This window comes from Sus scrofa, chromosome 13 (assembly GCF_054392235.1).
Source record: "Sus scrofa isolate SSC_HxYL_T2T_F1_AM1 chromosome 13, Sscrofa_HxYL_maternal_Yorkshire_Landrace_v2.0, whole genome shotgun sequence".
In the NCBI taxonomy this organism is placed as follows: domain Eukaryota; kingdom Metazoa; phylum Chordata; class Mammalia; order Artiodactyla; family Suidae; genus Sus; species Sus scrofa.
This window is the reverse complement of record NC_139395.1, coordinates 116,331,349-116,357,914: the sequence shown is the minus strand read 5'-3', so window position 1 is coordinate 116,357,914 and position 26,566 is coordinate 116,331,349.

The window sequence follows — 26,566 nt, the reverse complement described above, 5'->3', positions numbered from 1 at the left end:
GTTATAGTTTTCTGTCTTTTCATTTTTATAGGTTTTTGGTGTGGTTACCTTTTACAGAAAACAGAGTTGTACCCTTGCTTACTTCTGATGTCTGCCCCCCTGTGGCTGAAGTCAGTATGGGGGCTTGCTCTAGGCTTCCTGACGGGAGGGGCTGATGCCTGCCCACTGGTAGGTGGGGCTGATTCTAATCCCTCTGGTGGGTGGGGCTTAGTCTCTGGATAGGATTAGAGGCAGCTGTGTATCTGAGGGGTCTTTAGGTAGCCTATTTACTGAGGGGTGGGGCTGTGATCCCACCTGGGTTGTTGTTTGCCCTGGAGCTTCTCAGCAGCTGACTGATGGGTGGGGCCAGATTTTCCCAAAATGGCCACCTCCAGAGAAAGGCAGGGCTGCTGAATATTCCGGAGAGCTTTGCTTTCAATGTCCTTCCCTCACAGCAAGCTACTTTCACCCCTGTTTTCCCAGGAGGTCCTCCAAGAACTGCAGTCAGACTTGACTCAGATTCCCATGGAGACTTTGCTTTGCCCTGGGACCCAGTGCACGTGAAAAATCGGTGTGCGCCTTTTAAGAATGGGGTCTCCATTTCCCCCAGTCCCATGGAGTTCCTGTGCACAAGCCCCACTGGCCTTCAATGCCAGATGCTCCAGGGGCTCTTTCTCCCAGTGCCAGATCCCCACATGTGAGAGTCTGATGTGGGGCTCAGAATTCTCACTTCTGTAGGTGAATCTCTGTGGACAAGTTAGTTTCCAGTCTGTGTAGCTTCCTACCCAGGAGGTATGGGGTTGTTTATATCCTGAAATTGCCCCTCCTACCTCTTGATATGTCTTTCTCTTTGTCTTCTGGAGTAGGATATCTTTTTTTAAGGTTTCCAGTCCATTTGGGTGAAAATTTCTCAGCCTTTAGTTGTGAATTTTGTTGTTTTTAGGAGAGAAGTTGAGCTCCAGTCCTTCTATTCTGCCATTGTAATCTCATCTCCTTTATCTTCATTTTTAAAAGACAATTTCACTAAGTACAAAATATCACATTGATAATTACTTTTTTCAAGCACGTATTTTATTTTTTTGACTTTTGTCTCTTTTAGGGCCACATGGGTGACATATGGAGGTTCCCAGGCTAGGGGTCTGATCGGAGCTACAGCTGCCGGCCTACACCACAGCCATAGCAACACAGGATCCCAGCTGTGTCTGTGACCTACACCACAGCTCAGGGCAGTGCTGGATCCTTAACCCAATGAGTGAGGACAGGGATGGAACCAGCAACATCAGGGTTCCTAATTGGATTCGTTTCCACTGCAGCACAACAGGAACTCCTCAAGCACATATTTTAATGGAAAATGTTTTTCCATTGTTCTCTGTGTTCCATTATTACTACTGAGAAATCACCTATCAGGCTAATTGTGTCCCTTTCTAAGCAATTTCTCTTTTTTCTCTGATAACTTTTAAACATTTTCTTGCTTTGTTGTTCTGAAACTTGTTAAACTTCTTGACTGATGTTTTTCTTCAATTCTGAAAAATATACACTTATTTTTCCCTTTGAATATTTTATATCCTCCCTTCTTCCTAAGACATTGAAGAGATATATTTTAAATCTTCTAAATCTATGCTACACATCTCTAAAACTTAACATTTTCTATTTCTCTGTGCTCACCTGTGAATATTTTCTTTAGATTACTTTCAAACAACTATAGTCTCTGCAACCATACTATTCTAAATTTTTACTACCTGTTGACTAAGTTTAATTATTATGTACAGTATTTTCTAATGTTGAATTTTTATTTGATCCATTCTCTTAAAACTTTGTCAATTTTTATATTTTCCCATTCTTTATTGTTAGTGACACTTATCTCAAACATACACATTTTATTTTTTGTACATGCTATTTTCCTTTTTATAAAATTTTACTTCATATAAATACTATTATAATATAGTTGACTTACAATGTTGAGTTAGTTTCAGGTGTACAGCAAAGTGAATCAGCTATATATATGTATTATATATACACAGTATATATATATAGTGTGTGTGTATATATATGTGCACACACACACACACACACACATACATATACACACACATTATTTTTCTAATTCTTTTCCCATATAGGCCATCACAGAGTATTGAATAGATTTTCCTGTACTGTATAGTAGGCCCTTGTTACTTATCAATTTTGTATATAGTGTGTATATGCCAATCCCATCCTCCCAATTTATCCCTCCCCACAATGTTTCCCCTTTAGTAACCATAAGTTTGGTTTCAAAATCTTTGAGTTTTGTTTCTATTTTATGACGAAGTTCTTTTGCAACATTTTTATTACACTCCACCTATCAATGATCTCATAGGACATTTGTCTTTGTCTGACTTACTTCACTTAGTATGATAAACTCTGGATCCATCCATATTGCTACAAATGGCATTACTTCATTCTTTTTATGTCAGAGTAATATTCCATTGTGTGTGTGATTGATACCACATCTTCACTATCCATTCCTGTGCTGATGGACATTTAGCTTTCTTCCCTATCTTGGTTATTGTAAATAGTGCTGCAATAAACATTGGGGTCCATGTATCCACTATTTCTGATAACTACCATCTATGCAATTCAGATTTTTTTTTTTTTGTCTTTTTTGCCATTTCTTGGGCTGCTCCTGTGGCATATGGAGGTTCCCAGGCTAGGGGTAAAATTGGAGCTGCAGCCACTGGCTTATGCCAGAACCACAACAACACTGGATCTGAGCAACGTCTTCAACCTACACTACAGCTCACAGCAACACCGGATCCTTAACCCACTGAGCAAGGCCAGGAATCAAACCCGCAACCTCATGGTTCCTAGTCAGATTCATTAACCACTGAGCCACAACGGGAACTCCTATGCAATTCGGATTATTCTGTTTGTTGTTCCAGCTTATGCTTCTGTGTGGTGTTTTATTTCCTTGCCTTATGATTTTTGTTTGTTTTAATAATCTTTGCAACTTTTTTGTGATAAATTTTTGACGTTTGGGCTTAAATTATTTCCCCCCAGAGAGAATTTGCATTTGGTTCTTCCAATCTGGGAGCACATCTGACCAGAAACCAGCTGAAACTAAATTTCCAGCTAAATTCACAAAAAATGAATCCTTGCTCTGGGCTAAAAATGCTCTGGAATGACATTTCCTTTTATCATTCTACCCCAAGCTAAGAATGATATAAGCACATTTCCCTCCATAGTCCCAGAGAGGCAGGTATTTCTGTAGCTCACCATAGGATCCCGAGTTATGCAAGGTTAAAGGGTGTCTCTAAATCCCTCAAAAACTGAAAAGGTCACCATTGATTAACAAAGATCTTCAGGACAAAGACAGGATTCATTATTTTCAGTCCTCACTGCAATTTTCTGGACTTAAGGATTTCTTATGTTTATGATCCCTCAAAATGCACTTAAAATATTTTTAAATTATTTCATTTTTTATGCCTCTTCTTCTATGTAAACAAAAAGGAAATCAAAATCAATTTTTCTATTTAACAGAATTTTTTAATTTTATTATGATTACATCAAAATGCCTACATTTTATGATTACATTAAAATTCCCTTAAGTAATTCTTATGTTCTTTATGTTAGGCACCTTCTCAAACTAATTAAATAAAAATAAGCAATAGACAGAAAGAGGCATTCCCATTGTGGTGCAGTGGAAACAAATCTGACTAGTAACTATGAGGTTGCCTATTTGATCCCTGGCCTTGCTCAGTGTGTTAAAGATCCAGCATTGCCATGAGCTGTGATGTAGGTTACAGATGCAGCTCAGATCCTATGTTGCTGTGGCTCTGGCACAGGTCAACAGCTACAGCTCCAATTTAACCCCTAGCCTGGGAACCTCCATATGCAGCAAGTGTGGCCCTAAAAAGACATATATATATTTCAACGTAATTATAATGCATTACTATTTATAGGTTATGTTACTACAGTGGGGTAAGAGTAATGATTCTCATACTAGAAAATCTAATCATACATGTTATGGACTGAACTGTGTCTCCCCAGAAACCATATGCCAAAGACTCCCCCCACCACCAGTGTGACTGTTTTTGGAGATAGGCCCCTTAAGAAGGTAGTTAAGGTTAAATGAGGTCCTTAGGGTAGGGTCCTAATCAATGAGACTGATGTCCTTATAAGAAGAGAAAGAGACATCAGGAGCTTGAAAACAGAGGAAAGGCCATGTTGAAGATATAGCAAGTAGGCACAGCAATCTACAAGTGAGGAAGAGAGGACTCACTGGAAATTACCATGCCTGCACCTAGATCTTGGACTTCCAGCCTTGAGAACTATGAGAAAGTTAATTTATGCTTTTAAGCCACCTGGTCTTTGGTATTTTATGATGGAAGCTCTACAAGACTAATACAAAAATTGGGCTACATTAAAAAAAACTTAGGTTTTTAAAGTTGCACATTCATAATAGAAAAATATATTTGCATTCATACCACTATGATCTTGTAACATTCAATGTAATGTTTTTCAAAACAAAACAAAACAAACAAAACTTCCCAGAGTCAGTTAACTTCCCTGGCGGGTTAAAATATCAATAGCTCATACTATGTAATATATGTACCACTAACATTTTTCTGATACCTGCACCAAGGAAATTTTTCATTGTATCTCACCCTAAAAATCATAAAGATTTGGTAATAATAAACTAAATTTGTTCATACCAAAAAAAAGAAAAAAAAAAAAAAAAAAAAAAAACCTCTTACAGTTAATAATTCCCAAATGCTGAAGAAAGAAAAATAAGACTCAAAAATAAAGTAAGACTATTTTCAGATGAAAAATGAAAATAGATTTTTAAAATATTTTTAACTCAAAGAAAAATAAATATACAGCAGAATCAGAATTGTGAGATGCAGTAAAAGCAGTGCTGTCAAGAAAATTTATGGATATAAGTACATATATGAAAAAAAGAGGAAAGGCTGAAAAATCAAATATCTGACCTTCCAAAGACAGAAGCTAGGAAAACAACAAATCAAAACTTTAAAAAATAGAAGGGAATATCGAAGGGAAAAAGTAGAACGCAATGAAGTAGATAACAAATGTAAAATAAAAATAATAAACCATAATTGGTTCTTAAAAAAGAATGATAAATGTTACAAACCACTGGTGAGACAAATCAAGAAAAACAGAATGAAAACATAAATTATTATATAAAGAAGATAAAGGGAACTATAGACATTAAAAGGGAAGTAAACAAATATGATGAATAATTTTACACCAATAAATTTGAAAATTTTGACAAAATTGACAACTTTTAAAAACACAGCTTATGAAAACAGACCAATGGACACTAATAAAATATAAGATTATCCTGGGAGTTCCTGTTGTGGCACATCAGAAACAATCTGACTAGACTCCATGAGGATGAATGTTCGATCCCTGGCCTCGCTCAGAGGGTCAAGGATCCAGCATTGCCCTGAGCTGTGGTGTAGGTAGCAGAGGCGGCTTAGATCCCGTGTTACTGTGGCTGTGGTGTAGGCCAGCAGCTGTAGCTCTGATTTGACCTCTAGCCTGGGAACTTCCATATGCCACAGGTGCAACCCTAAAAAACAAATACATATATATGTATGTGTGTGTGTATCACATACATATGCATATTCATATGTACACATACACACACACATATCTATATATACAACTGTCCAGTTGAATACATTATTTAAAATCTTCACAAAAATAGAACTGCAGGCTCTGATACCTTCAAGCACAAAGAGTTGTTAGCCAATCCAAAAGAAACTCACTTTGGAGTTCCCATCATGGCTCAGTGGTTAATGAATCTGACTAGGAACCATGAGGTTGCAGGTTTGATCCCTGGCCTTGCTCAGTGGGTTAAGGATCTGGCATTGCAGAGAGCAGTGGTGTAGTTTGCAGATCCGGCTTGGATCCCATGTTGCTGTGGCTCTGGCATAGGCTGGTGGCTATGGCTGTGATTCGACTCCTAGCCTGGGAACCTCCTTATGCCGTGGGATCAGCCCAAGAAATGGCATAAAACAAAATAAAATAAACTCACTTAGATTACAAAAAAAAAGAAAAAAATGTCTCTAACTTTTTGGGAGGTCTACCACAATCTTGATTCCAAAAGCTGATGAGGACCAAAGAAACTGTAATTACAAACTAGTCTCCCTCAAAAACATACTTGCAAAAATTCATATCAAGATATTGGTGAATATAACACAGCTATACCTGACAAGGATTATACAATACAACCAAGTGAAGCTGTTTATTCTAAGAATGCAAAGAAAATAAATCAATTTAAAGAAAAATAAATAAGTAATGAGGTATTTATTGTACACCTAAGTTCTGAGATTGAGATGTTTACAATGTTAATTTTCCAAAAACCTTAAAAATTCTTTGAGTCAACTTAAAGCAAACTTTATTGATAAAAGCCAAAGAAATTAAAACAGTAGGGCATAAAATCAATTCTGAAATATGTTCAAGATATATTTATAGAAAAGTCCTAAACCAAAACTTACTCTAATAATTAATCTCAATTTTAGGTCTAACTTGAGTTTGTAGTTTTGTTTTACCTCAGGAGGCTAAAGTAACTAATATTATTCCCCAGAAGATGTATTGTATGATTTCTCTTAAGTGTATCTTTTCTTACAAATCCAATGATTTAGAGGGCATCCTTATAAGTAACATTTATAACTTTATAAATTTCCAGTGAATTACAAAGCCATTCTATGCCATGCACATAGAAATGATATTTGTACTTTCACATTACCTAAGAGCAATACATCTAACTTTTGTCAGTATAAGTGAATGACCAAGATATCATCAACCTTTTATTGTACAGACAGAATTTAGTATCTACTAAAGTGATAACAATGCCACTCTTAAACCTGTTAACATCAAGTAGCACACACCTTTCTGTCATTAGAAATTTCCTGAGTTTATATTTCAAGCAAATATGGTATGAAATTAATTAAGCTATAAGCTGAATTTCATTGCTTTTACAAGGGACTACTTCTGTAATAAAAAATTTCATCTCTCTCAAGTTAATTAATTGAATGGAATATCATATAATCAAATTTTAACATAGTTGGTAACATTTACCAGTAGGTTATTTCAAATGTGAGTCTTCAAAATCTTATTCAAAGTAATAAATTATAGTTAAGGCCAATTTAATACTACATCCCATTAAGATTTTGAATGAACTATTAATTGTAACTTTGTAACTAACCAATTGAAGGTTTTATGGCACATATACCGTGGTTAATCAAGTTTTATTTTCTTTACTGATCATGGTAAAGTACTAAAACTCTCTTAAAATGTTCATAAATCTAATTCATATTTTTGCCTGAAATATTCCTTCAATCATCTTGGGATAGTCACAGATACCCTAAATATATTTAACTATCTATTTTTCCAGTCACTTAAAAAATTAAAAATCTTAAAGCTCAGGGTAATGTATAAGTATACTGATACAATATTCATAATTAAGACACTACCTTATTGAATATCAGCACAAAATTTGAAAAATCATCTATTTAATTCCAGTTACCAGTTAATTTTGTACCCAGCTAATTTTGCCCTATGTAGAAGAAATAAATCAAGTAATATTCATTTGGAGGGAGAAATAATTTAAGAATAAGTTCTTCAACCATTTTCGGAAAACAAGAATTTACCCATATGGATGCTGATATTATCCTTTAAATTGCCAGAGAATATGATAGAAAAGATGACTCATGTCAGATGTCAAAGTGCTCAAAGAAGAAGACAGATTAATTGGGAGGTCAGAAGAAAAAAGCAACCGGAGGGGCACTGGGTCATACATTTAGGCTGCATATATCTGAAAGCAGAAGAGTATAAAAGTAATAATAAGAGCAAGGAGAGCATCAAAGGCAGAGCTTAACTCACTGCCTTAAAAAGATTACACAATAATTAGATTTTTATTAAATATTTTTTATTGAATAGATATTTGTTGAATAGCTGAATTATAAATAAGTGGATAAATTTGCAAACATCACTTCTACTTCCTGGTATACCATGTATAGGAGACTAAAACTATATTTAAAAAAGAGGGGAGAAAGAAAAAAGAAGTAAGGTTCTCAAAGAAAAGTTTAATATTCATTAAGTCAGGGAAATAGGACATATCTTAAAAATAGAAGAGGTTTGAGGGGGAAAGTGGTTACAGAGCAGTGGAAAAGAAGGCAGATAACCCAGTGCCTAAACTATTCAAAGTTTGTAATTGGCACTCAAAAAATTATTTGTTGATAGAATTAATGGAATTCAAGAGAAAATGACAATACAAATACCAGGGTATCACTTCTTGGGGAAACATTTCTTCCTACATACACTCCCAAAACCCTTTTAAAATATTTATCACTTTTTTAAGACCCTGACTCCCCAAAGTAAACTGTGTATTTCCTAATTGAAGGAACCATGTTTAACATTTCACCATTTGTCCCAACACCTAAACATAAATAAAATCTGGTACTTGGCACACAGTAAACATAAATAAAATCTAATGAAAAGAGGAAAAAGAAAGAAGGAGAGAGCAATGGAGAGAGGAAGGAACATGGAAACATGAGATGAAGGTTGATGGGGATGTAAAGAAAAAGGAAACCTGTTCACTATTGGTAGGAATGTCAACTGGTTTAGCCATTATGGAACCTATGAAATTTCCTCAAAATTTAAAAATATAACTACTGTATGAGCCAACAATTCCACTTCTTGAGTACATATTTGAAGGAAATAAAATACCTCGAAGGGGTATCTTCACCGCCATGTACATTGCAGCATTGTTTACAATAACCAAGACATAGAAACAACTTAAGTACCTGCCAGTGAAAGAATGAAATGAATAAAGAATGTAATATATACATATGTATATATATAAATGTATACATGTACATTTATACACACACATATATATGCACACAAACAAAATATAAATTATAATATTATTTGACCACAAAAAAGAAAGAAATCCTGCCATTTACAATAATATAGATGGAACTTGAGAGCATTATGCTAAATGAAATAAATTAAGCAAAGACAAATACTGTATGAATTCATTTTTATGTGAAGTAAAAAAAAAAAAAATCAAACTCTTATAACAGACTGGTGGTTACCACAGGTGGAAGGTGAGGGGTGGAAGAAATTGGTGAAAGTAGTCAAAAGGTACAATCTTTCAATTGTAAGATAAGTAAGTTGTGGGGGTGTCATACAGCATGGTCACTATAGTTAACAATACTGTATTGCATATTTGAAAGCTGCTATTACTGGAACTTAACTGTTCTCATCACAAGGAAAATAATATATAACTATTTGAGGTGATGGGTGTTGTTAAAATTATTATGGTAATCATTTCATAATACACAAATGTAGCAAATAAATATGCTATATACCTTAAGTTAATACAATGTTATATATCAATTACATCTCAGTAAAATGGAAAAAATTAAATAAATTACTCCTGTGAGTCACTATCAAGTTTTAGCAAAAAATAATCCCACCATCTCAGTTCTAAACAATGCCATAACAAAAAGCTGTTCCAGAGCTTTCGGGATCAATATGATTTAAAATTTTCTGTCTCATTTTTTTCCATAAATATATTCCTCCCTGAAAGATTTGGTATCTTAATACTCTGAAAAATTATAATCATCAGTGTAATTTAGGACCAAGAATTTTATTAATTTTACTTATACTCTATGACCTTAAAATTTATAAAGTCTTACATTTGAGAAGGAGGCTAGACCATTTTCTCTCCTAAAGTAAGAGACCTTTCCAACATGCCTAAGAGCCACATTTTTTGCTGAAACCCCTGTATCCTCAAGGAGTTTAGTAGCCCTGGGAAGGGACCCCCTCCAGTCAGAAGCCACTTGTTCCATCGGAAGACCAGTCAACATCAATTGTCTATTTCTTCTGATAGTTCTTTCCTACTGATCTCCTCTGAACCCATAAATATTTTTAAAATATTATAAAAGTAATAAAAGTGTACTTATTGTATAAAAACTTCTCAAAGAATGCAGATAAAGACAAAGACCCCTTTGACCACAACAATTTTTTCCTTTTAAAATCCTTTTTTATTTATTTATTTATTTTTTTGTCTTTTCTAGGGCCACTCCCATGGCATATGGAGGTTCCCAGGCTAGGGGTCTAATTGGAGCTATAGCCACTGGCCTAATGCCAGAGCCACAGCAACACAGAATCCGAGCCGAGTCTGCAACCTATACCAGAGCTCACGGCAAAGCCAGGATCCTTAACCCACTGAGTAAGGCCAGGGATCGAACCCGCAACCTCATGGTTTCTAGTCAGATTCGTTAACCACTGCACCATGATGGGAACTCCTCTATTCTTCATCTAACTAAAGACACAAGCAATTCTGATGGCTTTCTTGCTAATAGAAAATATGACTTTTCCCTTAAAGTTTTCTGAGAACTTTTAAACTCATTTTTAGACTTTGAAATGAAGCTATCGAAATCTTAACACATGTCATTTATCCATCAGTTTATTATTATAAAAAATTTATTTATTTAGTGCCTATTTTGTTTGGGACCCTCTGCCTTGCACTGAAGGTACCACAGTGAATAAAAGAGAAATGTTACCTGTCCTTAGGCGCTTACTACCTAATGTAAGAAGTAGGTATAGAATGAGTAATTTATCTGCCCCATGAAATTGTCTCAGATTTGAAATCACCAGATCTGCATGTGGACAAGTCTTTTTTCTTTATTTATGTTGTTCCTAATTAATACTATCAGAAACATCCAAATATGAAAACAGAGTATAGTAACCCAGATAACATGATTCTTCAGAGCCAGAGCCAAACAAATATAACCATATTTCTTATTTCATTAGTTTTTTATTGGGGTCTGGCTGAAATAAAAATGCCTCCATTTTGAAATATAACAATCATGGAGTCATAACAATGGAGTGAACCTTGGAGATTGCCCAGTCCATTTTTCCACTGTAAAAATTATTTCTCCACCACAAATAACATATTTGTATATCTCCAAGGAAAAGGAATTCACAAACTTATGAGGGAATCAGATACATTGTTAAATAAACTTTAGATCCAAACTGAATGGAAACATTGTTTCCCTATGACTTCTCTCCATTTTTCCCATTTCAATTATTTGAATTCATAGAACATAAACATACTTTTCTTCTACCAATATTCTTCAGACTCTTAAACATGTCAGGAAGATATACCACATGAGTATCTTCATATTTTGGTAATAGTCAAGGATTATTGAGCAAGTATTATTGGTAACTTGGGTTAAAGGATGTATGAATGGCAAACAATTCTTGAAAGTTAAAGACAGAGGTATCTCCCCTGGAGATATTTATTTATATTTCAAAGGTAATAAGTCCAGGGGTCATCACCATTTTTCCCAGGAATGATTTACATTGCTTACATTACAGAGAAAATCTCTGTATTCACCTTTGCCACCCCTTCCTCCCTTTCTTCCCTCCACTCTCCCTCCCTCTCTCTTCCTAGAGATAAGAAGGAACAGCTCTGCCACCAGCTCCTAAATAAGTTCAGAGATTAGTAATGGTGCAGTTCCTGTCCCTATTGTATGTGCAGGTGACGTCTTCCTTCATTATGTTACCCTGTGGGGAGCTGGACAGTAGGGAACTGATTAAAATGTTCAGTGACTAATTAAAAGATTATCTCTGAGCCAGAAACCTCTTAGTTCCTGGCAGAATAAAATAAATAAATGCAGATATAACAATTTAGCAAAAGATAACTATTATTAAGACTTCTCTTTTTTTCAGGTCCACCATCTTGAGATTCCTCAAGCTAATCATCAATTCCCTCAGCACATTAATAATTGGTTTCTATGATTATTATACCAGTTTTGCCAATGTCTTCCATAAAATAGGCCCCTGAAATAAAATAATAACTAAGATAAAGGAAATTATATTTCCATTTTCTTAATCCAACTTTACATGTTTTTATTAGTATATGAAAAGGGATACAATTCTAAGAAGACCTTTCTCTGTGTCTTTGTGTTGATGAGGAATGGTATTTATCTTCCTTAGACTTCCTTAGACTATCTAAATTAACTTGAAAACCTGTCCCCAGACTTCTGCAAGTCTGACTGTGTATGTCCATTTTTAGATAATCCATGGCAATCTTGGAATCCTGCTTGCATACATCTGGAAGGGGTCCATAGCATTCTGAGTCATAGTCATGTCTCAGGAGAGGAAAATAATGTTCAAATATCTGCTTTCAAGTTGTGTTCAAATGTGATCACATAAAATAAACTCAATTCTGAACTTACCTTTTATGACAAGGTATCCATTTGCGTAAAGTGAACTCTCTATGCTATAGTGAAAGTTATGGGGTGGCAAGAGGAAGGTTACTTAGAACACTTGTCCTTATTTAACTTAAGGAAAATGAGGCCAAAGTTTGCCTAACATCTCTGAGTATGCAATATAAGAATTTAGAAAGAGCACACTATCAAAACATTTGGCCAAAAACTGCATGTTTATAATCATTCTTGAACATAAACTCTTGCTCATTTGATGTGAACATTTTTACATCTTTTAGAAATGCTTTAAGACATTTCCTGGTCTGACACTTCAGGTGCAATCTCTTAAACATTTACAGCTCTGAAAGAGACAATTTACTCAACAGTCATGTTTTGTCTGCAGTAAAGAGACATTTGAATTTCTAAAGAGAAAGCCATCTTTTTAAATTAGAATTTCTATTAGAAAAATGTGCCCACTTATTACGTGATTTTTTATTTATCTGATTTGATAAGTAAATGATTTCCCTATTTTATTTCCCAATTTGATTTCCCTCCTTTATTTCAAAAGATGCCCATTATATGCTATAAACAACCTAGCCTATAAACTTTCAGGGATATGATTAAATATCTTTTAAAAAGCAGTTTTAATCCTAGGATTTCTGTTTTTAACCACTCTCCAAGTCAATTTTAAATTTTAAAGCTAGTTCTTCTCCCTTAATAAGAATTATCAAAAAGGATATAATTACTATTAAAAAAATGGATCACATTTTTCACCTTTAAATGAAGATACTCAAAGCAATACATCTTTGCTCCTCATTCCCAAATTTCTCACATCTCTATAGCCTGGCTTTCTTCTAAAGAGAGGAAGCAATTTCATTATTTAACTCGTAATATCATTCCTCTCAGACTTGCCTTTATTCATTATTTCTATTCTGGTGTTCTTTTTTAGAATTTTGCATTTGGGATTGAACAGCTTTCAAAAGAGAAAGTTTGTGTCTGAACAATGGGCTCCTTTCTTGAATGCCCTGGTTGACAGTGTACAAGAGTACTTCATTGGAGTTTACCTAGCAAATGCACTGCTCTGAGAATTTGGCAACAGTCCACAATTCAAATGCCAGCAACTCCCAGTGAGCCTTGGATTGTCAGCTAATTTCAGCTAAAAATGATTCCTACAGTGGGTTGCTTGCATTAATTATGCTTAAGATCCAGTTAATTGTCAGCGTGGTTTTAAAAATAACTTTTCCCAGAGGCTTCTCAGCTGTGTGAAAGCCCCCTGGCACTCCATCATCCCTGAGACCCCACCGTACTCACTCCAGGGAGGCCTTCAGCAGCCGTTCATGTCTCCTGTCTCCTGTGGCAGCTGATCCATGTACTGAAGTGACAAGGCACAGTAATCCCAGCCTTTCTAAGAACCATCCTGTTTGACATCTTTTTGTTTTCCGAGATGAGCCTCTGTGGAGGGAAAATACTGGATGAGATTATTGTTATTATCCTTATCATTTTCATTAATACTATTACCAATATCTGAACATTAGGCTCTATATCTTTTCCTGAGATTACCCTCCCCCCAACAACAACAAAAGGCCACAAAAATAAACAAGAAAACAACGGTGGCTGAGCACCCACATCAGCACTTTTAATAGAGCTCAAATTATTTAGCTATAGCTCAAAACACACTTCATTGTTTCAGGTTGTTAACCACAATGTCTTATAAAATGAAGCATGTTTACTGTCATTTCACAAAAGTCATTTCTTCCTTTATGAATTTGGCAATGAAGAATTTCAAAGATACCAGTGTGGGATTGTTATCGTGCACCAACCAAAGCTGTCAGGCCTCATTACCTCCAAGACAAAAATTACAGACTAATGTATTAAAGGCTTGACTAGAAATACACCAGGCGCCCTCTCTGTTCTGCGGTAATGGGATGACACCAGCAGCCCACAAGCTGAACTACAGCCATCTCCCCTCCCCCTTTGCAATCCAGTGCACAGAAGTGCAGAGATGATAAACATCCAAGTCAAAATCGAATTGCTGGATTTATTGCCAACAGGACCCAGCAGCGCTGCTGTTCTTGTGAATGCAGTGCATTCATTTTCACAAACCCCATTTCAAGGGGTCTGTCAAGAAGCAAACACGCTTCTTATCTGGCTGAATATTAACATAGCAGCTCCCAGCCCCAATTTATCTCTTTTTAAAAAGAGACCTAGAAGACAATTTGAGGGGTTTGTTCTGATTCTATAAAGTGCTTTCAGTGATTATATAATGATGTCATCCTGGCTGAAGTGGATTGTTTTTTTTTTAATTATTTTTAATTTTCAAGTCACTTTTTTAAAATTTGCTTTTGTTTCTCTATGAGGTTTATGCTTCCAGACTTTACAGATAAGTCCTTGAACACACCGTATAGCTCTGAAATGGACTGATGAGGTCACATTTTAAAATCCATCTTACTGACAGTGTTGGTGAACTTTCCCTCCCCCTGTTTATGTACCTATCATACACACCTGGCCAATGAAGAATTCGCAATTATTTCTTCCTGCCTGAATGTAGGTTGTGGACTCCAACCTTATTGTCCTAAATAGTTAATGTCTGTGGTGGACCCCTGTGAGATCTAAGCTGGCAAAAAGGAAGTGACGGAGCTTAATGTACAACAAACAAGTGTGTTGGTCTGCGCAGGCTGCACAATATAAAAGCTTCGTCCTGAGCTGAAAGAGGTCATTCTCTTGCCTTGACCAGACAGGTGCCTGAGTGTGCTTCTCATATTTGCAATCCGGAAGTTTCTAAAATTGTTAGACCATGGAAAACCTACAGGAAAGCTTAGGTCATTTGGGAGAGTAAGGGAGAAGGAGCATAAGCTTTGGAGTGAAACTGACCAGGTAGGAATCCTGGGTTTACTACCTACCCACTGGTGACCTTGGGCAAGTTTCCTCAGTCTCCCTTTCTGTAAAATGGAGAAAAATATTGCCTAGCTTATAGGGCTGTTTGGAGGAGTAAGAACTGTATTGTGTGAAATTCACTTAAAATACAACATTGCACATTGGAAAAATTCAATGTGTGTTAGAGATTATTGTTATTAGATTCTGAATAATTGTTTGAATTCATCTATTAAATATTTTCATTTGCTAAAATGCTATGAGCTTTATAGTCATGGAACAAAAATCTAGGCTGCCTACTATAGCAATGTTCTCTAGGGTTATTGTCTCCTTCCCTCCCAACTCCTCTCTATTAATGTTCAGTTGCATTAACTGCCTACTCAGTTGTGAACAATTTCCAGGTCATACCTGTGAGACTTTGGGTGAATGGGTGACATTGAGCTCACATGGACATGTGGACATAAGTTTCATTCTTAACAACCTCTCACTGCCCCCCAGCTGTGAATCAATCAGAATGCAAATAAAATGCTTTATTATCCACTCAGGTATTAGTTCAATATTTCATTTCTGCTCTCATAATACTGTGCACATTAGTGACTTTAAAATTTAACCAACACTTTTTTTTTCCTAATTGAGCAGCTGGGGTGACTAATGCACCACATGTTAGGTGCTGGAATAGTTCAACAGCATAGACTCAATCTTCCAGGAAGGTGCATTCTAGAAGTGTGAAATAAAAGGATACCCAAATGACTGAAATAGAATATGAGAGGCATATGAGAAAGACAAAAATCCCAAAGAAGTATCATACGAAGGGGCAGGAAACAACTTCTATGAGATAGCATTTTGTATGAGACTCGATATGTACTTAAGCTCCCTTTAAATTGGAAAAAAATGGGATGGGTTTGGGGGAAGAATAGATACAAATGGAAGGACAATTCAGGCAAAGGAAAATTTATGTATAGGGAATAGTAGCTATAAATCATACTGTGGAGAATCTTAAATATTTAAGATTTTGTCCTTAAATTGTGAGCAATGAAAACACTAAAAGTGTTTGAATAGGAAATACATTTATTTTTGCCTTAAAAAGATAAGCCTAGTAGCAATGTGAAAGTGATATAGTAATGGAGATCAATTAGATATTAGGATATCAATTGAATACTTTATCAGGAAATAATAAGGGTCTGAAGCTTAAGCCCCTAGGTGGTACTACACAGTTCTCCTGGTAAAATATCTACCACAGAACTTTGTTCAGTTATGTACTTAATAATTTTGAAGGGTATGTATGCATTCATATTAAATAACAGGCCAATCAGCAGCAAGTCTACAAATCAGAGAAAAGGGAACCAGAGGGTGCATAGAAAAGGGAACCCTCCTACCCTCTTGGTAGGAATGTAAATTGGTACAACTACTTTGGAGAACAGTATGGGAATTCCTCAAAAAACAGAAAATAGAACTACCATAGAATCTAAAAATCCTACTACTGGGCATGTATCTGGAGAAAACCATAATTTCAAAAGCTACATAAACACCAGTGGTTATTACAGCACTATGTACAATAGCCAAGACATGGAATCAACATAAATGTCCATCCATAGATGAATGGATAAAGAAGATGTAGTGTATACATACAATGGATTATTACTCAGCCATAAAAGAATGAAATAATGCCATTTGCAGCAGCATGGATGAACCTAGAGATTTTCATACTAAGTGAAGTCATACAGAGAAAAACAGATGTCATATGATATTACTCATATGTGCAATCTAAAAAGGTGATGCAAATGAGCTTACTTACAAAATAGTAATGGACTCACAGACTTTGAAAACAAGTTTATGGTTACCAAAGCAGAAGGGTTAAGGGGAGGAAGGGACTGGGGATTTGGGATTAGCATATGCACACTTTTGTGTATGGAATGGATGATCAACAGGGACTGGCAGTATAGTCAGGGAAATCTATTCAATGTTCTGTGAAGCCTCTACTTTTCTGCACTGCAGAGGAAATGGGGACCAGAGAGCAGGCCTGTAACTGACTCCAGTCTCAAAGGCTCTTTTCTGAGCTGTTATTACAAGCCATGCGAGGCCACAGACAGTCACGAAATATGTCTCCTTTTCTCCATTCCTGGGGAAATGACTAAAATTTTCTACCTTTATAAAGCATTCTGTTCTCCACTGGACTCAAAATGCTATTTTAATAATCCATCCAATAGCCCTCTGAAGGAAAGTTTGGTCCAAGAATTACCATTCTTTCCTTACAAATTGGGCAAACTGAGCGGGGAAATTGAGTGTCTTGCCTGAGGCCCTATAGCAAGTCAAATTTAGAGCCAGGAATAGTCATCCTTACTGAGTCTCTAATACCTCGGCACAGTGCTGTGTCATTGTGAGGACATTCCTTGTGAACTGTGTCAAGGGCAGTATTAATATGATATCTGCATTCTAGGTGCTAATCAGTATAACCAAAATGATGACTGTCAGAGATGAGAACCAAACTCCCTAAGAGAAAGATCACTAGGCTGTACCCCTCTTTCTCCCTCCTCCTCATATATACAACTTCTTTATAAACTCTCATGTAATCTGTAGCCTTTATCCAGTTCCTCACCAAAGCTAGTGTTTGCACAGTTTACAATTCTACCCAATGAGATGGCATGCTTCTCAGAATCACGTAATACACTTTTTCTTATCTTGTGGCTCTTGCAATAAAAAGGCTATACGCTTCAAATACGCATTCAATTGGGTATTTATGTTACTTAGAGATGCTCAAGGGCATAAGTAACAGGATACCCAACTACCAGGGACTTAAACCATAAAGATAATTATTGTTTATTCAATAATAAGTGTGGAGGTAGGTGGTTTCTAGATCGATTCAGTAACAATGACATCATCACATACCTACCGTTCTGTACTACAATCTTTTCAATAAAGACTTTTTATTACCTCATAGCAGTAAGAAGGCTCCTTTGATTGAGCACTGAATCCTTGCTAAGAAGGGAAGAAGTGAGAAGTGGTAAAGCAGCAACTATCAGACATCTATCTCTTTTATCAGGAAGCAGAATTTTTACCAGAAACTTTCTAGAAGAATTTGTTTATGTCTCATTGACTAGGCCAAGCTACCGCTAGCTTAAAGAGAAGCTGGAAAAAGATTACCTCGGCTTTACAAACAAGAGGAAGAAAGGAAACTTGGGATGGAAACCAAGTGTCAGCCACAATTCTCATGTAATTCAGGAGAGTTTTGTAAAACACAGTGTACATGTTCTTGACTTTATTTTTGTAAAGCTGCTTTCTGGTAAGGCGAAATAATAATTGGGGAAAAGCATAAAAATGAAATAAATAAGGGTAATAGATGGAGAAGGATTGAAGTGAAATGACAACAAAAAAGAGAGAAATTAGATATAATTGATTAGGCTCAAATGTGTCTTTTACAAGAAAAATTCTGATATACTATTGAAATACATTGTGAAAATCACACAGAGAAATGGAGAATGTAACTTAACTTATGTAAGCTCACAGTCTGAGTTCTTAGTTTTTTTCTTTCTTTAGTAATAATTTCATGGTCAGGATTATTTTATAAAGATAGCTTCACATGGCATTACTTATACACTTTCAGTAAAATAACCCTTAACTTGCCAATCAGTCACTAAAACCTTGTAAGTGAATATAGAAAAGCTCACTTAATTTTCTTGTTTCCAATATCTGCTTCAAGTATACTTAAGAGATTCTTGATATCTATGCATGATTGGGTCCTCAGCAGATAATTGAGTTTTCTGCTTACAGACCCTAGGAGTCAGGGTAGCCGTAGCTCAAAGACTGACCAACCTGTTAGGATTCAAGGAAACTCTATTTGGCAAAATTTCAAGGCATAGCAAGAAAGTATTTTAAATGGCACCTCAGCATTGATAATGTATTAATTTCCAAGTGCTACTGCAACCTTTCTGTATATATTTTATTTTTTAGCCATGTCCTGTAGCAAGTTGATCTAGAGTAGCACCAGGTTATGAATGTAATAGAAAAAATAATGTTTTCCATTGTGATATCTTAATGCCAGGCATAAGAAAGGCTCTATTTTCCTCAGTTTCCTAAGGTCCAGTAAGTGCTAAGTGTTCTGTGTGGTAGGAGGAAATTTGGCTGAACAGCTTGTCCACTACGCTGTTTGTATCTACTCTTCTGATAAAAAAATACCATTGCCATCAACACAATAACAAGCCTATATGGATCAATTCTAATGGGTTAGTTCCTATGCTAAGTACTTTATGTATCTCTTAATTTAATCCTCATAATAACTCTGTAAGGTAGAAAATATTATCCCATTTTATACATAAGAAAACTGAAGTTTAGAGAGATCAAATAACTTGGTTAGGATAACGCATCTTACATAATTTGTCACAAGGGCTAGTTTTAGGACTGGTTATACCAGTCCATTTCTGCCAAAGCCACTTCTGTTCATACCGATACCCTATAAGAAAGCTTTTTCTTTGTATTCTAGCATTTTAGAGATTCTAGAATCCTCTCAATCCAGAAAACAAAGGCACTTCCAATGTAAGAATATGTTTCAGATAGTATAGAGCTTGCCATAGTCCAATCTTCATACATGGTTATTAAATTGAACTGTACTCTTTAACTGCTTGCATATCTTTTTTTAACCTCCCAAGGAATGGTGCCTTATTAAAATAAAAATGAATGTTATGGAATGGAGAGGAGAGACAAGGGCAGCTCAAATCACTGCCACCAGGAAGCCTTTATATACCATCTGCCATGAGGTACAATCTCTAACAATACAGACCTGTGGTTATGGGAAACCAAATGGAGTCAAATAGTTCATAGCTTAATTGCATTCTAAGTTTTTATAGCACCAAGAAAAGGCTTGACCCTACCAAGCAAGCTGGCAGGAAAATATGTCTTCTTTAAACCTTCTGACCTTGAAGCATTCATCTCAAAAAACTTCTTCCACCCATAGGCAGACATATTTATCCATCATCCCCTGCATGTGAAAGAAAGTAAATCTACAGAGACAAGATTCAGTAAGAATTATAGGTCTTAAAAAAAAGACTTTGGTGCATTTGAAGCCCATTCTTATTTCCAAAGTAATCTCATGGGGAAAACCATAAAAAATGCCACAGTAATAGTATTTCCAGGGCTTAATTCCCTAGCTATACATCCAAGGGATTTCTGGCATCTAAGGATGATTTGCATGCCAAATAGTAATTAATATTCATTTATAAAGCCATATAAAAACTTTAACAAATACTGACTCCAGTTTATCCAAGTAATACTAACTTATTAAGGTACCTCTTCATTATCTTTATAGAATTTGGTATCTCTTGTTCTTCACCTTTAAAGAATACTTTTAAAAAATGCTCTGTCCCTGCGTACCCCCTTCCACACACTCAAACACAAGTGTGTCTGTTTAGTTAAAAGAGCAATATTTTGTAAGTCCTGGTTGTGCTGCTTCTGGTAATATGATCTCTTGCCAGCCACCCTTTACTTGACTCAATTCTGTTCCTTCTCCTATGTAAAACTGAAGTAACAGTACTGTCTAGGATTGATCATTATTATTTGAGGTAGATATAGTCTATAAAGTTGCCATAAACACCAAATGAGCAAATACTAAATAGGTGCTCCTAGAGAAATATAGGGTTAGGTTCTTAAGAGTTTCTGGTCACATTTCCATCAACCAATGAATATTAACTTTAAAGATACCTAATTTAAATACTGACTCAACAATTTTGAACTCGCAGACAATGGCACTTCAATAACTAAAGCTTTTCTAAAATGTGTTTTTCTCCACAACCCTCTTACAGTTAGGAATAGTAGAAAGGACTTTAGCACTGTGCTTGTGGACCATAGTAAAGAGCAAGATAACCAACAAAATGCACAGAGGTATGAAACACATGGCACAAAACTAAATCACAAAAGGGACACTGGTTTTAGTCAGATGAAACAAGAAGGCAGGGCATAGCTTTGATGGACCTAGGGTGGGAATGTTAGCTGGGGCAACAAAAGGTTTTACCACTCCACAAATGTCAGTAAATGGCCTTCAGAGTGCTGGAGAATTAACTTTGGGTTTACAAAGAAATTTTAGTGTGTAGGTCAGATACAGAATTAGCTAATAATGATGTTTAACTATACTTGCAAATATTAAAAATTGAATTCTGATTTTCATAGATGTAATTCTTTAGATTAAAAAGACATCCTGGACATTATTTGCCATTAACACATATAGACCTTATGCTCTTATTTTTGCATGATTCTAGGTCTCAGAAGTTGAAGAGAACTAACAGGCACAATGAAAGATGTTCAACATCACTAGCTATTACAGAAATGTAAACCAAAACAACAACAAGATATCACCTCACAGCTGTCAGAACAACTATCATCAAAACATCTACAAATAACAAATCTTGGAGAAAATTTGGAGACAAGGAAACTCTTGCACACTGTTGGTGGGAATATAAAGTGGTGCAGCCACTATGGAAAACAGTATGACGCTTCCCCAAAAAACTAAAAATAGAACTACCATCAATTCCACTCCTAGGTATATGTTCAGAAAAAAATGAAAACATTAATTAAAACATATACACACATCCTAGTACTCATAGCTGTACTATTTACATCTGCCAAATTATAGAAGTAACCCAAGTACCCATCAAAGGACAAGTGGATAAAGAAGATGGGGTATATATACAATGAAATATTTCTCCAGCCATAAAAAGAATAAAATATTGCCATTTGTAGCAATGTGAATTTACCTAGAGAATATTATGCTCAGTGAAATAAGTCAGACAGAAAAAGACATTCTATGATATCACTTACATGGTAAATCTAAAAAAAAATACAAACAAATGTATATGCAAAACAGAAACAGACTTACAGATATAGAAAATAAACTAATGGGTTCCTAAAGGAAGAGGGGATGGGTGAGTGAAAAATTAAAGGTATGGAGTTAAGAGGTAAAAACTACTACGTATAAAATAGATAAACAACAAGGATATACTGTTTGTCAGGGAACTATAGCCATTATTTTATAACAGCTTTTATTGGAGTATAATCTGTAAAACTACTGAACCACTATGCCATACATCTGAAACCAACTGATAACTATACTTCAATTTTTAAAAAAGAAGATGAAGAGAAGGCAGGCTCCAACAAAGTATGATGAAGATGCTGATTTGCAAAGGTCCAAGGAGACAAAGCAAGAAGAAAAAGGCTGATTCTGAACTGTTTATGTTATGTTGGTTCTAAACAAATTTTACCCATTCATTTCCTCAGCAAAAAATTCAATATCATAGGAGTTTGTCAGCCTTCAGTTCCACAAAAGAGAATGCAATACACCACTCCCTTCTGAGACTGTTCTCAGCTTTAGGGAAAGTACATTGGCCAAACTTTTGTAGCTCTGTCTGTTCACACATGAAATGTAAATGCAGGCTTGTATTTGATCCCATGTTTATCTTCCCAGACTAGTCTACTCCTGGATAGATCATACTGGGAAAGTAGGGTGACGATTAAAGCAAAACAATGACTATCCCTCTTTACCTGAGGGTATTAGCTTAGGCTAAAATGCATGGGAGAGCAAGATGGAAATTATCAGAGAATATATTCATGTCGACCAATCATTACTGATGATAGGAACAAAGTTATATCATTATGTCATCAGCTTCATGTTTATTTTATTTGAATGAACAACTATTTAAAAATCATAGATTGATTTCTAGAAGGCTAATGTTTTTTTAAGACCTACAGAAAATGGCAGGTATGTGCTCTCCTCTGTAGTTTAAACATTTCAGACCATCAATATAACCATGTAACAAAGCATTCATCATGCTTCTGCTAAAAGAATATAAGTTGAAATTCAATGCCAGTGCAAATAATTTATATTCCTATAACTGAATTTTTAATGTATAAAATTAAGAAACAGCAACAAATTCATTTGAAGATGATCTGAGTCAAACCTACTGCATTGAAAGTAATTTGCATTTTCTCAAAGTACCATTGTCGATGGTATCATCAATCATTCCAGTCAGTATGCAACAGAAAAGAGTTTTAAATATATATCTTAGTCAGTTTTTTGTCATCCTTTTCTTATCCCTAGCTATCCAACTCTAAAGAGTTTATTATTGTACATATTTTTATCCTCATTTTAACTGTATTTTAATAGGTTCTAGGATATTCATGGTAATCTATCACTAATTTAATCTTTTTTTGAGTATATAAAAAAGTGAATTTGTAACAGAGGAAATGTCTCATTTCTTCTTTTGTAAGTAGAATGCTAGTGCATTTGTAAGTTCTTTGTACAAGCAAGGGAATAGCATTTCTCACTTTGGTAAATATTAAAATTCTGAGGGGAAGAGTTCAAATCAGAAATTGTGTGACCATAGCTTTATCATGGCAGTACCATTAGCACACATTCATCTAAACACCATTCAGTGTATAAGCCCTTATTGAAGGTCTGTTAACTTTCTAGATACTGTGCTCAAATAATGTTGGCATGAGAAAACCACTGAACCACATTATCTAATTTGAATAGATACGAGGACAATTTTAATTATTACTGCCACACACATATCACCTAAAATGAAAGAATGGAAAGTCACATTTTGAGTGTTAAGTGTTGGGCACAATGCCAGAAGGTTTTACAAGTGATCTCATTTTATCTTCGCATTAACCATGAAAGGAAGGTCATCCATCCTTTACAGATGAAGCTGAGTCTCAAAGAGATAAACACATCTGACTAGTGACATGCAATTTTAAAATGGTAGAGCTGGCAATGAAATCCACTTAGTCTGAACTCTATTCCACTCTTTGGTTTTTGGAGTTATGAAGACTTCCTCATCTTCAGGAATCCACTAAAGAGAAAAGGGGACCACATCCCTTGTTCCTATTAGAGAGGGGTGCCTTCATGTTCAGTCAGTGCTTCAGGAAGAATTCACTAGCACCTGTATGCTAGACGAAAAGCCAAGTATGGCACCAAAGCTGGAGGGTAGATCAAGGGTCCAGGATAAAGGGAGGAGGGAAGAAAGCTTCAAGTTCTCTTATTTTCATTCCTTCCAGGGACCAGCCTGGTCTATAATTCTTCTTTCCTGATATTTTCTTACAGTGTGAGCTATATAAACCTATAAAATCTCTAAGGAAAAAAAAGGGGCTTCCTCCCCTTTTGGGACACTGACATACACAACTCCCAAAGTCCCTGAGAAATAATAGGTGATCTTATTTCTCACATGCTTATATTTCTTTTGTTTCATTGATTGCAAATGGCTTTGAATACAGACTCCCCAGTGTGTTCTCCAAGTGTTTTTCTTCTGCATAAAACATGAAATTGTCAAGCATGGAGGAGTGCATAGTTCACTACCAGAAGTCATTGATTCCTGCATTTATTTCTCCAGATTTCAAATCCATTTTTCATACCACTTGTCATATAGGGTTGACATGTGTCACAAGATGATGCTACATTATGAAGTGATGCATAACCATCAGACAAAATTTTCAAAGAGTAATACATTTTAAATGCCTCTCTATTTGGTATGATGTACTCAGAATTTGCCCAAAAAAAAAAATCAACATTTATAGGAGGTAAATTAAAAAACCAAAGTTATTTCTCACTCAGACCTAGAAAAGTTAATAACCAACAAAAATCAAAGACAGTCTTCAGCTGACTTTTAGATGCATAAAATTTGACAATATTAATGAAAATACCATTGGAAGGTTGGTTGATAATATCCTTAAACTCTCTACCGCCTAAGTTTTGTATTTCAGCCCCCTTGGATTTTCATTTAATTGTGCTGCTGATTTCCTCTGAGCTACCTAGAGATCCCTTCATTTATTAAGGATCAATTTTTCTCATCTTATAAAGCTTGCCTCTTCTGTGGAAATTATTATGGGCCAAAGCAAATGAGAACAAGAAGAAGAAAGTCATTTTTACCAACTGCACAACATTTATTCAAGTATTTATATAATAAGATAAATATATAGGTATTAGTCCACATTTATAAATCAAGCAATATTACTGAGTTATGTCAGTAGAATAATTTTGGTACAAGGTAAGTGGCAGGTTTACCATAGCCTGGTGACCCATGGTCCTGGGCAAAAAGTCTAGATAGATTGCAGATCAAAAGAACTAAGTCACCATCTTTGCTTCACTGTGAAAGCATATAATGTAAAAATAAAAAATCGTCATGCATACTGCCCTCTCCATCCTAACACACCCAGATGCACATGCATGCTATTATCTGGACTCATGTCCTATACAGAAGCAGAAATAAGATGCTGTTACAGTCATCTCATTACGCAAATTTTTTTTGTGCAGAGTGGGCTTGGTGGAATAAAGAAAAGATGGGTTAAATATTAATAAGGTGGGAAAATACAGCATTTTCTCTACACGCTAGATGTGATTTTTCTATATTAATAAAAGTGTTCATTCTTGACCCTTGGCTTTGAATTACTCAGAAAGAAATCTGTGAAATTTCATTCCCATGTGGCTTACAGAGCTGTGTATTCAGTGCCTTCTAATCTCTTTTGCTTCAACCTTTGCCACTTGCTCTCATTATTTCTGCTACACAATTACTAACCTATTATGTTGAGCTATATGAAATTGCCAATTTTGAAAATTTTAGACTCTAAAAGGGGCAATTTAAGGTTTCAGCCCATAATTCAGTTTACCCATCTTACCACATAATCTCTCTCTAGCTGCTAGCCTTTGCTCAGGTTAGTTTTTCCTCCCTTCTGTTCCCCCAACAAGTCCCTTCCTACCTTTACTTGGCCAACTCTGACACATTATTTAGGATGGAGCTTCTATGTCTCTTTCTCTAGAAAATGTTTCACTGGGAAAAAATTGCATCCTGTGCTCATCCTAATCAGAAAAAAAAAAATGCACAGGATTCAATTTTTGTTGTTCTCATATATAGCTATCTACAGCATCCAATGTTTGGTGCAGAGCCCATTGAATCCCTCTATCTGCTTTATTATTAAGTTTCTGACAACTTATCCCATGCCTGAAATACTTGCATAGGTTGGGGATTTATTCATTTTTTATGGTAATTAAAGTGTATTTCGATCTCAATACCTTCTTCAGCCTGATAAGCAATCACAACTACCTGCGGCAAATATATTATTCTCTAAATTGGATAAATTCCCCAAGCTCTAGACTTTCTGCTCAAAACTAGTTTTGTACATAGACTATAGTTTCTATTAAAGTCATAGGAAAATTCATGTATTTTTCAACTTATTAGTCACCAGTACAATTCCAGGTGCTGCCAGTCCCTAATCTGATTCTTATTGATATGGATTGAATATCTGTTCAGATGCTTGGATGCTTCCGGAAAACAGCCCCACGAGATGCTATTATAAATCCAAATATTACTCCTAATGTTGCCTGAGCTTGAATTATTTGAAGTGGATAAGACTTTCCTAACTCTGCAAAAATTTATTGCTGATTTTTAAGGGGCATTTCTAATACATTCCCAGTACATAGAAAATAGCATAGACACAACATTTTACTTTTT